The sequence below is a fragment of the Peromyscus maniculatus genome, chromosome 17 (genome assembly GCF_049852395.1).
Source record: "Peromyscus maniculatus bairdii isolate BWxNUB_F1_BW_parent chromosome 17, HU_Pman_BW_mat_3.1, whole genome shotgun sequence".
Lineage (NCBI taxonomy): Eukaryota > Metazoa > Chordata > Mammalia > Rodentia > Cricetidae > Peromyscus > Peromyscus maniculatus.
The window spans coordinates 29,448,057-29,461,382 of NC_134868.1; the positions used below are offsets into that span (position 1 = coordinate 29,448,057).

Here is a 13,326-nt window from a genome sequence, read left to right on the forward strand (position 1 = left end):
TTCCCTCCAATCCTTTACTCTATACCTAATTCCTGGGGCTGTATAGATTGTTGCCTGTTTATCAAGGACTTTACAGCTAATATCCGCATAAAAGCAAATCCATACTATATCTGTTTTTCTGAGGCTGAATTCTATTATGCAGGTGATTTTTTTTTCTAGCTCCATCTATTTACCTGTGAATTTAATTATTTCATTAAACACCAATCTATGAGTATAGGCATGATTATATTGACTTTTCCCCCCCTCCAGTCATGTTTGGTTCTATTCTAGGTCTCTGGATCATCCAGCCTGTGGGTCCTGTTGTGTCAGGCAGTGTCAGAGGTGGGCTTACTCTCTTGGCATGGGTTTTAGACTAGACTGGTCATTGGTTGGCCACCCCCTCAATCTCTAGGCCACCCTTACCCCACCATATCCCATAGGCAGAATGGATGTAGGCCCACCTTTTCTTTATCCATTCAAACATCGTTGTTTTTAGTGACTGTTATTGGTGTGCCAATGAGAAATTCTTTTTCTGTGCCAATGAGTTCAAGATTTCCCCCACTTTCTCTTCTATCTGATTCAGTGTATTGGACCTTATGTTGATGCACTTAATCAATTTGGAGTTAAGTTTTGTAAAAGGTCATAAGTACGACTCTACATTTATTCTTGTAGATGTAGCCATCCAGTTTAACCAGCACCATTTGTTGAAGATGATGTCTTTCTCCAGTCTGTACTTCTGGCATCATTATTAAAGATCAGGTAGGTGTCCATAAGCCTATGGAATTATGTCAGGATCTTCAATTAAATTCCACTGATGAATGTGTCTGCTGTATGGCAATAACGTGTTCTTTTTGTTGCTATAGCTCTGTAGTACAATTTGAAATCAGGAATGATGTAATGAGAAGCCTGTAGCTGCATCTGATCAGAGTCTTATCACCTGCGGAGTTGAGTATCAAATGTTTACAAGGGAAGCCGTAAAACCACACAGAGCTTTTGAGAGCCAATGCAGACAGTAAGGTGGCATAATTGGGAGACTGTATTAGTTTGCTATGGCTGCTCTAACAAGACAGCCAAAACTAGTAAGTGTCTTAAATTTACTGTCAAACCTCTAAGAGACATAATTCCAGTTTAAGGATGGTATTGCACAAGCATCCTCTGACTTCTTATAGTTGCTTGGCTCATGGCTCTATGACTGACTTTCACCCTGTGTTCTGCGTGTGTATGTGTACCTTGATATGTCTTAGTTCCCCTTTTACAACACAGTAATATCGGCTGCAGACCTATCCTAATCATGTCAACCTTCCATAATTCAACAAAGCATAGAAGCCACTATTCATGAGAAACATGACCTAACCTGACATCGGATCTTCTGGCACCTTGAATTCTTGAATTTGGACTTACTATCTTTCAGAACAATAAGCACCATATTTCTATCATATATAAAGGACCTAGGATAATTTTTGTGGCAGCAAGAATGGATTAAGACAGACCTTATTTCCAAGCAAGGACATGTTCCCACAGGTTAAGAGGTTAGAACTTCAGCATCTTTGTGGAAAAACACACTTCAACTACCCATAAACAAAAAATGACAAAGTAAGGAATTGCAGGCTTTGTGAATATGGTCTCGGCAAAACTGACAGACTGGGGAGACTGTGGTCCTCTTTAGAAAAATAACAGTGTGAAGGGAAAATGTCCCAAATACATTACGGATCTTACATGCCACAGCGTTATTTATAATGAGTCTATTTAAAACTTCAAAGTAAGCAACACAACTGCTCATTAATGTTTGCTAAGATGCAGTGGGACTGCAAATCTGCTGAGAGGCTAAGTCTCCCATCCATGTGCATCATGGTGCTGTTTTCTACTACTGACCAGAAAATGGAAGTGCTCAGCACTATCTCCCCAACACAGAGGTTCTCATTTCTATTAAACTGCATATGCTTTTTTAAGAAACAAGATAAACACTGCATTTTAAAATAGTTTTTCCCTCTTTCCACAGGCTCTGTATTTCTGACCAGAGTCTACAAAAGTAAAGGATTTCAACTTTATTTTAACTTAAGCAAATGCAAATTCTTTTTTTCCCCCCAAATGTAAGTGAATGGCAATCATATGCTGGTAAATGTTTTAAGAACCACAGAGCACTTACATCTTCTTCAAAAGACTTGTCGTGCATAGGATCTTTGACGTGTGTTCTTGCCACCCTGGATCCCTGATGAAATCTCGGCGAAGACTTCAGAAAGCCAAATAAAAAGTTTTAATAAATTCATTTAAGGGTGAGCAGGGGTCAAATTATTTGTATGACAATTCTTAGGATTGTGAGCTTTTCTTTTATGTTATGTGGATGCAAGTAACATTTTATTACTAAAATATTTCTGGGAAATAAAAATTAAAATGAGATGTCACATATAATGTTATGGACACTTATGGCATGCCTGTATATTAAAATTCAACATAAATATATCTAGTTTGTCTTTTTGTCTCTTAAGAATGTTTGCAGTTCGGTCTGAAAAAAATGTAAAATTATTTCCCCCTCTCATCCCTTTCTTTTGGCTCCAATCTCATTTTCTTTCTCCTGAAACTGCCCAAGGTCACCCCCTAGGCAGCCAGCCAGCAGTAGAAAATCAAAGTAGCCATTTTATGGGACTTAGCTCATAATTATTTTAGCAAACTATTTTCATGGTCTGTGTTTCCCTCTCTCGTGCATCTCAGAAGAATGAAATGACTCCCAGGTATGCATCCATGTGCTCAGAAATTGCCATTCATGAATAATTGCCTTATATGTCGACTGATTTGACAAGATCCATCCCACTCTCATAATTAGGACTAAGAGAATGCCTTTTGATATTCCAATGTCAAGAACGAGACTCTCATCACTCATGACTTAAGCTTCATTGAGAGCTGGAAACTCTCAAATTCATACTTCAAATGAGAGAGTTTGAGAGAGGTCGAGACAAGAAAACCTAAGTAATTAAAACTAATAGTTTTGTCAAATCAAGTTTTGTTGAGTTTTTGAGTCGGCAGTATTTTATTACAATACACATAGCTTTCGAATCCTAAATGAAGATATTTCTTTTATTTACACTTACGAGATTTCCCTCTCTCTGAATGCCCTTTAACAAATTCTGTGGGGAGTAAATAGCGACTTTGTAATTTTGTCTGTGCCCAAGCCCAGGCGACCACTCTTAAATGCTTTCAGCTTTGTTGAGAAGGCTGTAACAAGACTGTGTTGACATTTCGAACAGACTCATCCCACTGCTGGGAAACCCACTCAACCTGGAGCCTCCTAATGGTGCATCAATAATCTTTGTGTCATAGGTGAAGACTAGTAAAATTAGCACTTAATGCAGACAAGTCTTCCCAGACTTCCTGAGTTAATTTATGGGAGGAAGTGGATGATTCTTTCTCCAGTCTTTGTTCTTCTGTTTTTTAAGGCACACTTTATTCCTTGAAGATATTATTCATTTCCATGGATTTCATATCTGCCTCTTTATTGCTGGCTTCTATCTCACTCATTAACAAGGCCTAAATTCTCTGACCTCAATTTAACATTCTAGTCCCATATCCTCCTCTATTATCATTCTCTAGCCTTGTCTTCCTCACATTGCATTGAAATTGTTCATTTATGTTGCTGCTTTACAAGATCCTGGAGGTTAAAGCCCAAGCTATGCTAATTTTTTGTATTCCCAGAACCTGGCATAGTGATTAGGGCAAGTAATTACCCGGTATGCACTGGGTGAATGAAGGAATGAATTCATGGGCAATGTATGCTATCACAGGCTTTACAGCTATTGTGAACTTCCTCCCCTATAAATGGTCTACCATACTTCTCACTGCAGCACATGTGGCATAGTCTGCTTCACATCTTTCCTTTTGCTTGTCGTATCTGTAAATTGTCTGCTCACTGAGCCATTAAGCCCTTGTATTACTAGTCTCCAGAAAAACAAAACCAACAGCATGTACAGAGATATATGAAATGAAGTCCATTTTGGGAACTGGATCACATCATGGTCCTGGGGCATACGTCCCATGAAATGTCTCTGCACTCTGGTGGTTGAATCAGCCCTGGAAGCCTGAAACTCCAGCACTTCATCTTCCTATAATATTTTGATGTAAGCCCTAACAACAAAGAGAAAAATAACATCTCCTCTGCCCATTAACTTAGTAGGCCTGCAATGGATTAGATGATGCCTATCCAGTACTTATACACGAAAACACTTTCAGAGACACACTCAGCAACAGGTGTTTCATCAACTAAGTGGGCAATCCTAGATGTTGTGTAGCAGTTTCCTCAAGGTTGAAACGATCTGTCCTGCAGAGAAGCTCCTTAAGCCAATAAAAGGTAAACAACACAGAATAGCTTCAGGAAGTCTGAAACTGACTAGATTCACTAGTCCCCTGCCTGCCAGGGCAAACAATAAAGAACACTATGAGTCGGCCTCAGACAAGCTAAGCTGCCAAGAAGACTAAGACAAGACCAGCTGCCTAGAAGAAGGAGAAACCAGCTGAGCTGCCTGGAAAGGGTTTAGTTAGAACAATGGAGTCACTTGGACAGAACATGCATCAATCTGTTGAGCTACTTTTAGGCTCCAGGTTCTCAGGTTTTGTGAGCTGTCACTCATACTGGGGTAGGTTTTTGGTAGTGCAGTTGTTTTTGAGTCATTTTTACTCCTGCAAATAACCCCTTCCTCATACTCTTGTAAGTAATCCCAATACAATTCACTGGTTCACCAAATGGAACTTTGGTGTTATCTGTACTTTGGTTTGTTGTAGCTTCCCTATCTGAGCTGAAGAGATATGTGTCTCCCTACCAGTAGTCTTGCTATACAACTTTAGTCCGGTCAAACTGACATAGGAGATGAGTTATCACATTATTGGGGTCCTGCAGCTCACACTTTTCTAGCTGAAAAGAATGCAGTTCTGGATAAATGAGGACTCCTAAACAGTCAACATTTTCTTTCAGAGACAAACTACCATCAATCAACACCAATTGCCACTCATGGATCCTCCAAAACACAGAATCTATGTTCAGGTAAATTGAATTTATTATGAGACACAAAATTTCAGTGATAACAGCAAATACATTTTTTTCTAAAACTACAGCTTTGCTTTACAGGTTTTGTGACACTATTGCAATGGATGAACAGAAAACTTAGAACTAGTAGGTAAAGTAAATTAAAGGGCTCTATCAATAGTCCTCATTTAGAAGTGATGGAATGGGGGGAGGGATGAATCTCCCTAGGAAAGGGAAATAGAATATTTAGGATTGGATGAGCGAAGGGACAGGAACAGGAGGATCAAACTGGGAGAAGGAGGAGGGAAGAGGAAGGTGAAAGAGGGAACACAGGAACAGTTAAAACTAAGGGCAATTTAAGGTGAATTTCTCTCCAGCTCCAGCCGCCAAGTCCTGCCAGTCCCGGAGCCCACTTATTAAATAAACACACAGACTCTTACATTATTTAAACTGCTTGGCCATTAGCTCAGGCCTATCATTGTGTAGCTCTCACTCTTATATTCAGCCCATTTCTATTAATCTTTACTTCGCCACGTGGCTCGTAGCTTACCGGTACTTTACATCTTCCTTGTCCTGGTGGCCGTTCCAGGCAGTCTTCCCTCTCTTTCCTACTTTCTCCATTCTCCTCTCTGTTAGTCTCGCCTATACTCCCTGTCTGGCTATTGGCCAATCAAGGTTTATTTACATATAGCGATATCCACAGCAAAGGTGTCATTAAAAAAAAAAAAACTAATACAGTAGAAGTTTCTAAAATGCATACACTTATGAAGATGATCTGAAAGAAATTGTTAAATACTAGGTTAGACAGAGTCCCAACTGGATATCTCTCATCACCAAATGAAGCTTCTAGTTCCAGGAATAGGTTACATGTAATCAAGTTGCTGGCCAAAGGGGCCCCAAGAGAACAGCAAATGACTCAGGCTATTGCCAAGGCTATTGGTTGCTCTTCACAAACTGATGTTAAGTCCCTATTGCTGAAGACAACACCTACATAACTTATTGAACATGGAGAAGTTGAGCTGCTGCCTACGTAGAGCCTTCACCCCTACTGACTAGTGTCCATGATACTTGAATGTACTCTACACACTACCAAAGGAAAACAGCAGCACAGCTACAGAGTCTTCAATCTACCGTGATGACCTGCCTGCAAGATGTGCTAATGCAGTAGTGGCACAAGCTTGTGAGACAAACCAACCAATATCTGATGGGCTTTAAAGCCCACCCCATGAAATGGAACCAATACCTGATACTGCTTGGGTGCCCAAGAACTGGAAGCCAGATAGGCCAGGAACATAGGAGAAAACCAAATGTAAATGTTCTGCTGAAGAAACATGGCTATAAAATGACTCCTGACATTATGCTATACTCATCAATCAGCTTTTGCTCAGCCATCACCAGAGAAGCTTCCATCTAGATGTGAACACACACAGAAAACCACAGCTGGACAATGTGAAGAGAGAGTGAGAGAACTTGGAACACTCAGTCCTAAATAAGATGTCTTCAGGAAATTGCTCCCCTCAAGGATAAGGGAAAGAATCCTGTAGAAAAAGAAGCAGAAAAATTGTAAGAGCCAGAGGGTCTTATGGAGAACACTAAGAAAGCAAGGCCCTCTAAACACAACAGGACCAACATCAACACGTATGAACTCAGAGACTGTGGCAATGTGCATGGGACCTACCTGGGGTCTGCAACAGACAGATCACCAGTGCTGAGAGAAGTGGACACAAGACCACTTCTTGAACCAAGCAGCTATGTCCAGTTGATAACTACTGGCAAATGAAAAATCGGTTCTTGTCAACAGAGTCCCACTGAGGTTACAAACTACTCTTAATGGCAGGTTCCATGCCCAGCAGTAGAGGGCCAACACAAAACAAACTGAATGGCAGCTTTGGAGGTTTTTTGTCTTCTAAGGTTTTGACAGGGCTTTTGTTGTGTTTTGTTTTATAATTTACACATCTTCTGCATATATGTTATGGCTTCTAGTTTTATTTTCAAGGGAGTCCTGTGCTTATGAACATGAGTGTCTCTGAGTCTACATACATATTTCATGCTTTTTCTTTGTCTCCTTTTCTTCTGTTTGTTTGTTTTCTCCTATTCTAGTTTATTTGTTTTTTTATCTTATTTTACTATTATTCATTAGATGCCAGTTTGTTTTCTAAGGAGAGGCAGAAAGGGTGTGGATCAAGACAAGGGATATGGGGATGAGTAGGATCTCAGGGGAGAAGGAGGGGGGAACCAGGATCAGAATATATTGTATAAAGCACATCTATTTTCAATAAAAGAGAGAAAAATAACTGGAAATAAAAAGAAGTAAGGAGTTTCTTGTGAGTAGAGAATGAGGTTGAATATTTACGAATGCTGTTAATAAAGGACCCATATTCTGTCCATTATCCATCCTAATCTTGGGTTTGGGATTTCTTCCTCATGAAAGTATTGGATATCCATATCATAGCTGTATCCCAAGGGAATATAAAAAACAAAGGGAACAAGATTGAAAAATCTCCTTCAAAGAGGAGGTTTTGTTTTCTTCTTCTTACTTGGAAAAGTAACCATTTTCCACCAGACTTTAATCCTATCTCATTAGGCAGTAGGAACATCCATTTTCCTGGCAGTTTTAGGTTTCTACTGGGACATGAATATAGATATAGTGTGCACACACACAAGTGTGTGTGTGTGTTGTGTGTTGTGTGTTATAATGTATATGTCAGGTAATGCATCAAAATGTCACTCACATCCATATTCTAACAAGTTATTTTGTAATGTGTAAGAAATCAGGCATCAAATGACAAACATAGCTAAAATGGTTTTATTCAACTTTATAATTCATGCTGGGATATTTCATACTATAGCTCAATATCACAAAGAGTGTTAGAGTGTGGTAGGGTCCTGAGTTTCACGTCTGTGTGTGTCACCAGTTTGCTGTTTAGAGAAGAGAAAATCAGCTCGTTATTGTGCATATCATTGCCTTCTTATATTCCAAGTGAAGGGATGATAAGATGATATCTAATAGCTCAAAGGTCTTCTACTAAGTGGTTTCATTATTATCAAATTTATATCTTTTTAAAAATAAGTTTCATATCTCCAGAAGCAGAATAATTTATTGGGAAAATGCACTTTTGTTAAGATAGTCATTCAAAGGTTCTTTATTGCCCTTAGCTGTCTGCTGGAACACATATAAAAGAGAAAACCAATTAAAAACATGTCCCCTTCTCTCCACTTATGAACTTAAATACATATGTTGTGGCCGTTAGTCACTATTGGTGCAGAAGAGATGGCTAAATGTGTCATAAGGTGGCTTCTCAAAGGAGATTTAATTAAAATTCAATTGTGAGGTATTTGGAAAAAAGCATGAGATAGAATAAAGGATTCTGCTAGTTGAAGAATATATGAAGACTATCTCAAATGAAGAGTTGCAACATTGGCATAAATACAGATTCTAAGGTGTAATTTGTATTTTACTAGCCAAGGTGGGATCTGTCCCACTTAGAGAGAATCATGTCCAGGTGACTGACAAAAGCAAGGCTTCCCGACAACCCTAAAAATGCAGTTCCTTTAACTTTTATGTTTAAAAATGTGTGTGCTTCTAGAGATAGAAGCCAGGTCTTTGATAATGCTGGTGAGCATTCTCCAGCTGCACTAACACTAAGCCCTAGTAATTTTAATTTTTACTCAAATTCATAGCTACAATGGTGGCGATGCCACTTCACTTTTAAAAGCTTTACTATTGTACATAGAGTAGAAATATTTGGAACTAACACCTGGACACAAGTTTCTGTGATCTAGGAAGTTCAAAATATCCTTTAGTATCTGTGACCAGTATCAAACTCAGATTGACTTTGTGTAAATATTTTAACAGTACATAGTGACATCTGAATCCTGGCACCTGGGTCCGAATATGGACCACCCTCCAAAATATGTCTAAAGTTACCCTATGTATTTTTTCCAAATAGTTAAGTACTAAACTATCATAAAATCTGAGCTCACTCTCTGTAGCACTGTCTAGCTGACCATGTCTCCTGTGAATTGATGTGAGAGAGCTATGATATGAATGTAAGTACTTGAGTTGGTACTTTAAGACAAAGGGCACTGGTTTACACACCTTTGCTCCTTGGGAAGCATTCAAAACAGGAAATTGTTTAGTATCTGCTAGATGAGACAAAACGCTATGTGTTGTGATTTGAATTGTAAACGTTGTGCATGTAGGTTCGGGCAATGCACGTTTGAATGGAAAAGAATATTGATAGGATTTGAGCTATAGACTGGGAATAAAAATCAATCATAAATATAGCATTTATTTTTGATTTGCACTTGTCTAGTATTTTCTGATTTTTCATCTGGGCACTATGTTCCAGAAGAGTCTGGAACCTGAGATTCCAGCTGAGAGAATAAAGTACAAGATCAATGTGATTGGAAGGAAGTTGAGAATAACCCTCTGTGCCAGCTTTCCTTCACTCTAACAACTACCTGAGACAACATCACAGAAAAGCCTGATTTGGGCGGTGACAATTTTAGTGGTTCCTACTCTGGCTGATAGGTCTGGATGCTTTAATGACTGTGGACATAATTGTGAAAGCATATGGTGGAGTAAAACTACTCACATACTGAGCAGACAGCAAAACAGAAAGGACCATGAAGGGCCCCAGGGTTTCACATTCCCATTTGAGACACACCCCAGGAACCTGAGGACCATTGAGGCTTACTTCTTAAAGTCACTATCGTCTTTCAATAGAACTGTCAGAGAAACCAAGCTCTTAACAGTTAGCCATTTGGGAAACAGTCAAGATCCAACTGGGACATTTTGTTCATTTGACATTAATGCAGGCACTGAGTGAGGACTCTGGGTAAACTGAATTGAAGCCTTTTAGATTGCTTGAAATGTTCTGTATTGCAAGGTATTCTGGTGAAGATATTCCTTAGGTCATCATGCTAAAAGTAGGAAACTAGACAGACAACAATATCTTCATTTTAATACTCCAGCACAGCTTAAATCTGCATGTAAATCTTTATTTGCTTATCTATGAGATTTCTAATTACAGATGTAATCTGTCTGATACATCTGCAGACTCTTCCATTTATAAGCTAATATTTATGAATTTTTCACACTTGGGAAACCCCCAACTGGCCAGGCCAGGGTATCCCACTTGTTCAGGAAACCATGCTGGCATGCTGGGAAGATGCAATGGCAGGATCGCAGGCAACCCACTCCTTGCGGGCATGGCAGTAGGATGGCGGATGGACATTCCCAACTCAGATGCTACATCTGCGCAGAAGTGGTTTATTATAATAGACAAAGAGAAGATAGGAAAGAAGAAAGAGAGAGAGAAGGAAAGAAAGAGAGGGGGATCAAGGCACACCTCCTGGGAGTAGAGGGAGAGAGAAAGAGAGAGGTAGAGTTTTTCCTTAAGAGGAGGCTTCTATGTCAGGATGCAGGGTGGCCCCAAGGAGCAGGTCAGAATATTAACACTAATTGTTAAAATGGTATACTTGACTCTATTATATTGATTTGTACAACAATGATAAACTTTAATTCACCCCCTCAGTTTAGTAAACAATTTAATAGACAAGTAAAGAAAGGTATATGAAAGTATTTTAAATAATTGGTCTGTATTTTTAGCTTAAGTTCAATAGTTAACCTATGCCCAGAGTATTTTTAATTAATATATTTTTCCAAATCCAGTACAATGTCATAATTCGAAGCTTTTAAGAACTGACTAATTGGTATGCATAACTTATAAAGGTTTAAATCTCAAACATTATCCCTCTTTTTTTAATTAAAAAACTAATTTTTTTATCATTGTGCTATGGCTTCCCTTTGTAGTTAAAATAGCTTTACCTGTAAATCCCCAAGGGCTTATGCATCACTTGTCAAATCAAATGCAATAGCTTTAGGAGACTCACTAAAGATTATTACATCAATTTACTTGCTCTATATGCAGCCATAGTTAACGTTAGAAGTGCCTTTCCCTCCATTTATGTGATTCTTTTTCAGTTGTCTTGAAAAGCTCAGCTTTCACATTCAAAGGTAAAAGTAAAAACGTAATTTATTTCAACCATCCACAAAGCCACTTGATGAAGTGATGAAAGTTCCAAAGTGTTTGATTAATTAATAACAACATTGCAACTAGTCAGATGCCATAATTTTAGCTGAAGGAGGCTTCTGGTTGGAGTAAAGGTAAGTATATTCTCCAGCACTCTGAAGCATCTCTTCTGAAGTGCTAATACATCCCCTTCTTGGAGGAGAAAGCTGTAGCCTTGACTGCCGCCATCCTGAGCCACTGTTACTACTGAAAGGAAAGTCCTGGAACACATACCATGCACAGGAAATCCTGACCCCGTATTCACTCATTCTTTTCCCATTTCCCCGAGTGATGGCAGCCACAGGCCTTTTATAACCAGTGTGTCCACTCCACATTCCACATAGTCTCTTATCATTCACATTACAAATATTATCTGCTATAGATCAGATACTTGAGCAAATCATATCAGATCAAAACAAACTCTCCCTGATCAGTGGAAATTATGTTCTAGTGTTAATGACAGGAAATAGCATAAACATGTTTAGAAAATGATTGGCATTATGAAGATTAACTGAGTGGTAGACAAAAATACTGGAACATCCCTCCCATTCACTAACTTACTTGTCATGTATGCAGACTGCAAAGCTGTAATCCCAGCACTTGAGATGCAGGGGCAAGATAAATGCAAGTTTCAAGCCAGCCTTGTCTACAGGCAATCTTCAGGCCAGCACCAATTATGTTGGGAAACAATTTTCAATAGGCCTGATCAGGGCTTTGTGCAGGTCCAGTAGAGAAAGCTATTTTGGTGGCTTGGGTGGAGACCTAACACTCCAGTTAAGCATGTCAATCACTTTGCTAAGTAACCACGACTCAGGAAGGCAAGATCACCTAAAGTCACACACTAAAAAGATGGGAAAAAATAACTCTCCCTTTAATGGGATAGTGTACTTTTTCCTTTCTAAAACTCCAATCTTCTGCAATAGCTTCAGAGTCTAACAGTCTTTGTTAGGTCTACCCACAGTTCTGAGTCTGACTCAGAAAGGCATGACTTTCTCTTTTTCTCCTCTTCTTCTTTCTTCTGGATCCCACCTGTAGCTTAAATTTGCTTTTTCTGGTGTTTCAGTCTTCTCCACTCTTCCCCTACAGTTTCCCACTTTGTTGCTGCTTTTCTGCCATGTGGCTGACCTCCACAGCAGCTTCAGGGAGTAACAACTTTTTCTTTCTCTTCCCTATGTCTTTTCCCAGGCAGCTGTCAAGATTGACAGCTTGCCTGCTGTGGTGTTTTAAATATGAATGCCTCCCATAGACTCATACAGTTGAATGGTTAGTCACCAGGAAGTGGAACTCTTTGATAAAATTAGAAAGATTAGGAGGTGTGGCCTTGTTGGAAGATGTCACTGGGGATAGGGTTTGAGGTTTCAAAAAGTATGGGGAAGGTATGGGGGTATGGGGAATGGGGCAGGGGGTTAGGGGGGTGTGGGACTCTCTCTCTCTCTCTCTCTCTCTCTCTCTCTCTCTCTCTCTCTCTCTCTCTCTCTCTCTCTCTCTCTCTCTCTCCTCCCTCTCTGTGGATCACGATGTCACACTAAGCTACTCCTCCATGTCTGTGTGCCACCATATTGACAATGGACTAACCCTCTGAAATAGTAAACAATTCCCCAATTAAATGCTTTATTTGTAAGTTTTGCCTTGGTCATGGTGCCTCTTCACAGCAAGACAGCAATGACTAAGTAACCTGCTTTGGAATTTTTCTTTTAAACTCAAATGAAATTAACCTTGAGTTTCATTTTCAGTCCATTCTTTCCTGCCCCCCCCCCCAGACAGGGTTTCTCTGCGTAGCTTTGTGCCTTTCCTTGGAGCTCACTTGGTAGCCCAGGCTGGCCTCGAACTCACAGAGATCCGCCTGGCTCTGCCTCCTGAGTGCTGGGATTAAAGGTGTGTGCCACCACCGTCCGGCCTCATTTTCAGTCCCTTCTTAATTCTCCTTCTTATTGAGACTAAGAGGCTACAAAAAGGACCCCAATTTTCCCAGTAAAACGTAGCACCTCTGGTAGGTCTTCCTAAAATTTCCAGCAATAAAATATGTTTAAATGACACTAAAAAATTATTTTTAAAATTATGAAGTGGGAGGCTGAAGAGATGGCTCAGTCATTAAGAATGATAAGACTCATGCAGAGGATCAGAATTTGGTCCTGAGCACTCCTGTTGGGGGGCTCACAACCCCTGTATCTCCGTCTTCATGAAGATATGACACCACTGGCGTCTTCTGGTACCTGTACACAACTGCACACACCCACACCGAGACACAGAGAGACACAT

At 39.7% G+C, this 13,326-nt stretch overlaps 1 long non-coding RNA gene across 1 annotated transcript; it reads left to right on the forward strand.

The window, feature by feature from the left end:
- The first annotated feature begins 382 nt into the window (after window positions 1-382).
- On the forward strand, window positions 383-2,424 carry LOC143269109 (uncharacterized). Its single transcript, XR_013045468.1, has 3 exons — window positions 383-738; window positions 843-1,058; window positions 1,979-2,424. It is a non-coding gene; the product is annotated as an uncharacterized LOC143269109 (long non-coding RNA).
- Window positions 2,425-13,326: the final 10,902 nt, after the last annotated feature.